The sequence below is a fragment of the Myotis brandtii genome, unplaced genomic scaffold (assembly GCF_000412655.1).
Source record: "Myotis brandtii unplaced genomic scaffold, ASM41265v1 scaffold64, whole genome shotgun sequence".
NCBI classification, from domain to species: Eukaryota; Metazoa; Chordata; class Mammalia; order Chiroptera; family Vespertilionidae; genus Myotis; species Myotis brandtii.
This window is the reverse complement of record NW_005370460.1, coordinates 498,063-505,562: the sequence shown is the minus strand read 5'-3', so window position 1 is coordinate 505,562 and position 7,500 is coordinate 498,063. Positions and strand designations below refer to the sequence as shown.

The 7,500-nt window shown below is 50.6% G+C and overlaps 1 long non-coding RNA gene and 4 other non-coding genes across 5 annotated transcripts in view; 3 read left to right on the top strand and 2 right to left on the bottom strand.

Annotated features, from left to right (window-relative positions):
• Positions 1-7,500, top strand: part of LOC106723774 — a 23,053-nt gene that overhangs the window by 14,978 nt on the left and 575 nt on the right. The window contains exons 2-3 of the long non-coding RNA XR_001359493.1: positions 3,054-3,060; positions 4,300-4,302. This is a non-coding gene — a long non-coding RNA (uncharacterized LOC106723774). The remainder of the gene's footprint in view (positions 1-3,053; positions 3,061-4,299; positions 4,303-7,500) is intronic.
• On the bottom strand, positions 1,781-1,852 carry TRNAD-GUC. The gene has a single exon. It is a non-coding gene; the product is annotated as a tRNA-Asp (tRNA).
• TRNAG-UCC lies at positions 2,350-2,421 on the bottom strand. Its single transcript has one exon. It is a non-coding gene; the product is annotated as a tRNA-Gly (tRNA).
• On the top strand, positions 2,893-2,975 carry TRNAL-CAG. Its single transcript has one exon. It is a non-coding gene; the product is annotated as a tRNA-Leu (tRNA).
• TRNAG-GCC lies at positions 7,153-7,223 on the top strand. Its single transcript has one exon. It is a non-coding gene; the product is annotated as a tRNA-Gly (tRNA).

The window sequence follows — 7,500 nt, the reverse complement described above, 5'->3', positions numbered from 1 at the left end:
AGTTCCTTTAGCTGAAGGTCCTCTGACCCCCAATGCCTTTCAAAATTATAACTCGTCTCCGGACTCTTTATTAGTCTCTGGATTTCCATGTCATCTGCGCACAGCCTTTTTCAGATTCCTGAACCCTTCTTGATGCTGGGACATGAACCCCGGCAACCAACTGTGTCCTGCAAAATACAAAACCTAAGTAAGGGAGCCTAACATCTTCCACCCAGCGGTTCTGAAAGGTTTCTGCAGGCGTGTTAGGACCGGTGGTTGAATGACTTTCACAAGGTTACATCCCCAAATCTCGGAGGGCAAAGGCCGCTTTTCCAACATCATCAACCGGGCTCCGGATCAGTGCCCTCCCCCTCTCCCCCAGAGGAGAGAAGCTTCTGCCCGTCTGTCCCTGGGCCATTTCAAGGCCACAGGGTTCGTGAGTCCCAGCACCTTCCCCGGGCGTATCTAGGCACTTGCCACACCGAGTCTTCGCTTCACTGGGCACGGGAGCACCGTCTGTCTGTCACCCGAGTCCCAGGCCCCTCGAGGCCTCCATGCAGAGCCTCCTTCTCGCTCCTGCGCCGCCCTGCGGTCTAGCGCCTCCTGCGCCGCCCAGTGAGACGAGCGCCTGGTCCGGGAAAGCCGAGCCTGCACGTACATCTGCTCTCACGTCTGTGGCTGACCCTGGAACCGGGTGCCGACTGAGCAGAGACTCCAGCGGGTCAGGGGGAAGTAACAGCCAGAAGGCCGAGAGCTGCCACCCCAGATGAGACAGGAAAATACTGGAACTGCATAACTGTTCAAAAGGAGGAGAATTGTTAAAGAAATTATTATGTAGCCATAGGGTACAACACAAGGAAGTCATTTAAATAATGTTTTAGACTACTATTTAAAGAATATAGAAATATTCACATTTTAAAGTAAACACTCAAGTAGGTTTAAAAAATATACACAGTATGATTCCAATTTCTCATTTCAAAATGTCAGGAGTAAACATACTCAAAATATTAATAAGGATTTCCTGGATAATAAAAAGATGGCTGGCTTTTCTTTCTGTTTATTCTCCATATTGTCTACAAGGGCTATACATTACTATTATATCCAGGAACAATGGCATCTTTTAAAAAATGAGCATATACTATGTGCCAGGAGCCAGTGCAGGGATTACTGCAGAGAACTCAAGGCCGCCAAAGGTCTCTAAACCTTAGAGGTGGCCCCGTCACATTGCAGACCAGCAGCCGAAGCCCAGGGAAGTTGAATGCAAAAGCAGCCTGTTCGTTGGTGATAAAAGCAGGTCTCGGTCAGACCCGCGCTCACGTCTCGGTACCGCCTGGAATAGACAGAAAGGCGTTGTAGGGAGACCGGTTCACCAGTTGGCGCGCCTTCGGGGTGGTCACGGAGGGGACTCGGCTGCCACCGCCGCACATCGGTGCGCAAGATGAACAAAAAGGAACGGTGGGAATTTAGAGTTTGGGGCTGAAGGCAGAGCTGGGACCCTGGGTTCTCCTCTGGTGGGCGGGAGAAGGCAGGTCGGGGGGCAGCGGGAAGGGAAGAGGACCGGAGAAGGTAGCCTGCCTGCGGATCAGGAGGAAACTTGATTGCAGTGTTAGTGATCCAACGCACTTCACGCAGAACCAGAGTCAAACCGCACTCACCAGAACTGTTGCCCGTCATCCAAGAAATTCTCAGGCGAGACGAACTCTGCAGAAAACCTAGCATTCTGCAAGAATAATTTTTGTTTCAGCAAAGGGAGGACGTAGACAAAAGTCTTGGAGGGAGAGTGGAAAAAAAACTTCACAGCCTCCCCGTCGGGGAATCGAACCCCGGTCTCCCGCGTGACAGGCGGGGATACTCACCACTATACTAACGAGGAGAAGCACATTGGTTCCCCCAAAATTACTGCTTAGGAATCTACTTCTAAGCTTCCGGAATAATTTGTTTCGTGACAGATGCAAGTTACTGGCAAAGTTGCACATTTGCTGTCTAGAACGGGCGTCGGAGGGTGGAGGGTGGAGGGGAGACCGCCCGCAGGGGGGACACAACTAAAACGTAATGGGAGTCCGATAGAAATTTAAATTTCCCAATGGTCACATTAAAAAATCAGAAGAAGCAGGTGATAATTTTCATAATCTACCTTATTTAACCCAATATGTGCAAAACATCATTTCAGCATGTAACTAATATGAACACATTAATCAGATTCCTTTTCATACTTAGTCTTCACACCAGTATGTGTGCTACACACACACACCAAAACTTCATTCTGTTTTCACCCGAATAACTTGGTCAGTGCTTAGATTTCATAAACTTGATGATGGAGGGAGTGAGCTCATACACCCAGTTTGTTCGTGGCGCGGAGAAAAACACGTGTGCGTTGGCCGGGAATCGAACCCGGGTCAACTGCTTGGAAGGCAGCTATGCTCACCACTATACCACCAACGCCTTTGGGCCAGTCTTTTCAGAAATCCGTACATGAAGCTAGTGCAAGCCGTGGACCTTTCTCACCTGTTTATTCGTGTTTTGTCCGTGACCCTGAGGTGTCCTTTGAGAAAAATGCATCCCGTACTCACTCCTCCTGTCCTCTCGGCCATGTGGCGCCCCAGCACCGGGTCCACCGGCGTCGGACCCTAACCACGATTTCAGACGAGGGTGGAGGGAGACCGCCGGCAAGGGGCCACCAGGCGTGGCTCGGCCCGCCAGAGAAGAGGCGCCAGGGAAAATAGGTCTTTGCAGTTTAGGATGGTGAAGCAGGGGGGGTCGGAGGCAGTTCTATTGGCCGTGCTTGGCGAAGGAGTCCAGGAACAGTTCTATTTTATTTAAAATCATAAACTTCACACTGATGTCACCTGACATCATGACACGGCGCTGTAAGATATGTAACCTTAGAATTAAATAAAGGCCGATGTTCACAGCGTCAGGATGGCCGAGCGGTCTAAGGCGCTGCGTTCAGGTCGCAGTCTCCCCTGGAGGCGTGGGTTCGAATCCCACTCCTGACAAGGTAGCTTTTCTTTCCCTCCGAAGATGAAGGTTGTTCTGCACTTAAATATGGAACTTAGTATTTCTTCTGTAGGCAGGAGACCGGTCTATGAAATTAGGGAACAGTTGAGACTAAGGTCTACCCCTGAGTATGAAAAACACTTTTTCTTTTCTTTAGACTCCAGTTTCTCAGTGCCTACTTATTCCTCTTTTTTTCTGTAATATTTATTTCTTTTTAAAAAAAATCTTTATTTTTGAGAGTCCCGCCTTTGCTCCCCATTGTCCCCTTTCACCAGGCTCCCGCCCCACCCAAGGCCTTCACCACCCTATTGTCTGTGTCCCTAGATAATGCATATATGCATATAAGATCTTTGGTTAATCTCTTCCCACCTCCCCCTCCCCACTTCCCTCTGAGATTCATAAGTCTGTTCCATATTTCCATGCCTCTGAGTCTATTTTATTCATCAGTTTATTTTGTTCATTAGATTTCCTGTTCGTTTATTTTGATTTTTAGATTAAATTGTTGACAGATCTGTATTTATTGCCATGTTATTGTTCATATATTTTATCTTTTTTCTTCTTCCTCTTCTTAAAGAATACCCTTCAACATTTCATGTAAAACTGGTTTGGTAATGATGAACTCCTTTAGCTTTTTCTTGTCTGGGAAACTCTTTATCTTACCTTCAATTCTAAATGATAGCTTTGCTGGGTAGAGTAATCTTGGTTGTAGGTCCTTGCTACTCATCACTTTGAATATTTCTTGCCATTCCCTTCTGGCCTGCAAAGTTTCTGTTGAGAAATCAGCTGACAGTCATATGGACACTCCCTTGTAGGTAACTAACTGTTTTTCTCTTGTTGCTTTTAAGATTCTCTCTTTGTCTTTAGCCCTTGGCATTTTAATTATGATGTGCCTTGGTATGGGCCTCATTGGGTTCTTCTTGTTTGGGACTCTCTGAACTTCCTGGACTTGTAAGTCTATTTCTTTCATCAGGTAGGGGAAGTTTTCTGTCATTATTACTTCAAATAGGTTTTCAATATCTTGTTCTCTGTTGTTGTTCTGGCACCCCCATAATGTGAATGTTGATACACTTAAAGTTGTCCTTACACTATCTTCATATTTTTGGATTCTTTTTTCTTTTTGCTCTTCTGATTGGGTGCTCACTGAGTCTTCCCTTTGAGTGTGTCACTTGTGGATGTGTACAGGTGTAAGCTATGATCTGAAGCTGTCCACTGGGTGTACTGGCTCTACCCCTCCCCCGAAGGTGCAAAATCAGCCTCTGCCTGGGGCCACTGAGCTGGAGCTACAGAGCGATCTGCAGATGGCTGCTACTTGTATTGGGCTAGGAAGTGTTCAGGAGAGGCCCACCTGTGAAGCAAGGCAGGCTGCTGCTAGTACCAGGTCTTGGGCCTCTTATTGATAGGTTTGGGTCACACTGATACCAGCTGCTACTTGCTTGAGGGATTTTTAAAGTCTGAAGCCTGAGCTAGTACAGGCCATTCACATGGAAAAGCTGCTGCAAACAGCTTGGGTGGGGCTGTAAATTGGATAGGGCTGGATCTCAGGGAATCACCAGGGCAGAGCCAACAGAGCCAACAGTGGGGGCCACTCAGATATGGCTGCCAGTCAGCTCTGGGACTGGGAGGTCCCAGCTCATGAACAATGATCCCAGCAAGCACCCCCATCTGGGAGAAAATTACCCTGAGTTATATCCTGATGCCAGACAATCCAGTTTCTCCCTTTAAGAGGCACTGCCTGGAGCTCCAGCAGCCTCTGTGTCACTTAGCCACAATCCCTGCTGGGTTTTGTTTTTAAATATATTTTATTGATTTTTTACAGAGAGGAAGGGAGAGAGATAGAGAGTTAGAAACATCCATCAGCTGCCTCCTGCACATCTCCTACTGGGGATGTGCCCGCAACCCAGGTACATGCCCTTGACCGTAATCGAACCTGGGACCCTTCAGTCCGCAGGCTGACGCTCTATCCACTGAGCCAAACCGGTTTCGGCACCTGCTGGTTTTTACAGCCCAAAGTTACAGGGATATCACTTCCCAGCTCTGGAGCCGTGGGCCAGGGGTCTGGTGTGGGGCTGGGACTCCTTGCTTCCCCTAGGAGGCCTCTGCAGCTGAGATATCCCTCCTGCTCGAAAAAAAACTCCACACATGGCTGTCGGACCAGCCCATTCTTCCCCTCCACCCCTCCAACCAGTCTCAGTGTACTTTCTTTACTTCTCTAGTTGTAGGACTTCCATTCAGCCAGATTTCAGGAGGTTCTGAATGATGGTTCTGTATTTTAGTTGTAATTTTGATGTGGTTGTGGGAAGACTCGAGTACCGGCGTTTAGCTACACCACCATCTTTTTATTCATTTCTTTTTTCAACAGCAGTGCATCGAGCCTTTTCTATACGCCAAGCACACTAGGGCAGGCCAATAGCAGTGACTCCTCTGACAAAAAGAAAAGGCCTCAACCCAGATCCCTCAGTTACAGAGCCCTCAGTTTGCTGTAATTGGCCTGAGACTTTTCAGTGCTCAGGCAGTGGTGTCAAAGCCTCAGATTCCCAACCCCGACCCACTCCCACCACCAATTCAAATTCAGTAGGTTTGCCGAGTCACCAAAATCAGGAAAAGAACTCACCAGGTGAAATAGGGTTGGGCAGAGTCACAGAGAGGAAAGGTACAGTCATGGAGTTGCTTATTTCAACTGCTTTTTCTTGATGATGGCAAAGAAGCCAGTTTCTGATTTGGGAGCAGCTGGTGATGGGGAAGAGGGAGAGTGTCAAGCGGAAGAGGTTGAGTGCGTGTGGTCCCTGAGTGTGAGGACAGAAGGCCTTGGGGTTGATTAGTGAAAGTCTGCCAACTGCACTCTGTTATTTCCTAGACTCTGATCTTGGGAAAGGCCTTCGACCTCTTCCTCCGCTTGGAGTCAGTGGAGGTGGTGTTGCTGTTAGTGAGGTAGCCTGGGAGCTTATTAGCAATGCAGACCTTAGACCTCCGAACCGCATTGTAAGACCTCCAGGGGCTCCATGTGCTTGTTGAGTGTGGTTAGCAGGGGGCTATCTCATCTGTCTTTCTGAAGGTTGGCATTTAACTGGACTGTTCTGTCCCTTCTTCTCACCAGGCCCCCTTTACTCTGGATCATTTGAGCACTTACACGGTGCCTAGAACAAAGGCTAAAATAGTTAAATTACAAAATGTGAACTGAACACGACGGTGGTGCACTCACAGGAGACAATGAAAACTGTAAGCCAAGTTGGACCTGCGCCACATGATCGAGGTAAATGAAACAGGCCAGTGAGCCAGGGCAGGTGGAACAGGGAAACTGAGGCAGAGAGCTGAACAAACTGCAGAGCAATGTACAGCAGATGCAGAAGGTCCCCTCCCTAGAGATGCCAGACAGCTAGGCCTCAGTTGTATTTCAGCTCCAGGACGGCACCTGGACCAGCTGTGATGCCTGACGACCCCCTGCCCTGACACTGACCCATTGGTGGAGACCACGGCCCTGAAGGAGCCCACCTGGAACACTGGTGACTGTTCTGCTGGAACCCTCCCCTCTGACCTCCCCTAAGATTCCCGCCTGCAAGAGAGAAAGAAAAGCCTCAAGACAAAGGACCAGGGCCTGCTCTCCCGCTGGGGGCAGCCCGCGCCGTCCCTTTCCCTCTTCCTCCCCCACCTCCTCCCCCAAAGGCATCTCCTAGCCCCAAAGGACCCACCGGGCTTGCAACCAGGGAGCCACGGGCAGCGACAGCTCACCCCAGGCTCACCCCTGACCTGACTCCAAGCCCCTGTGCTCTGACTTTCCCGAGAGCGAGGGCCCGGCCTGGCTCTCCCGTTGCTTCTGGATGAGTCACGAAGACTCCACAAACGCTGACATGATGCGGTGAGACAGGCCCTCGCCCTGTGACCTTCTTCCCAAACACCTGCCTAATCATGAACAAAGCTAGATCAGCCCCCGCTGCGGGGCCACCGGGCCGTAGCTGCGGGAGGGTCCGGCCGGCCTGCCAGGGAGTCGCGGGTCGGCGGCAGAGGCGGTGGGCTCGCACCGGCAGTGCAATCGCTGTTTTCAAGTCTTGGCACAGTTTCGCCTTGAAACAGACCGGCACCCTCCTAGACTGGGAACAGAGGGGCGTCTGGGCCCCGCTGCTGATGGACCCAAAGGTACCGGCGGGGAGAAGGGAGATGCTGCAAGGCTCCCCTCCGGGAGCATTGGTGGTTCAGTGGTAGAATTCTCGCCTGCCACGCGGGAGGCCCGGGTTCGATTCCCGGCCAATGCAACTTGCTGTTTTCCCCTTTTACCGCCTGGCGCTTACAACATGGAGACGGGAGAGCCAGTAGCTGAAGGCTGGGTTCTTCGACCGGGTCCCCACTCCCCAGCGATCGCTTTCAAAACAGCGGGGACCCAGCGCGGAGACCGATCCCCCTGTGGCCAATCGCTGGCGGCGGGACCCCTGCGGGTCCTGAACCCGGCGTCCTGTTTGAACTCGGGTTTCTGCTTGGCGTCGGCTCCCCCGAAAAGCCAAATACTCGGAGCCGCGGAGGTGGACGGAGGAG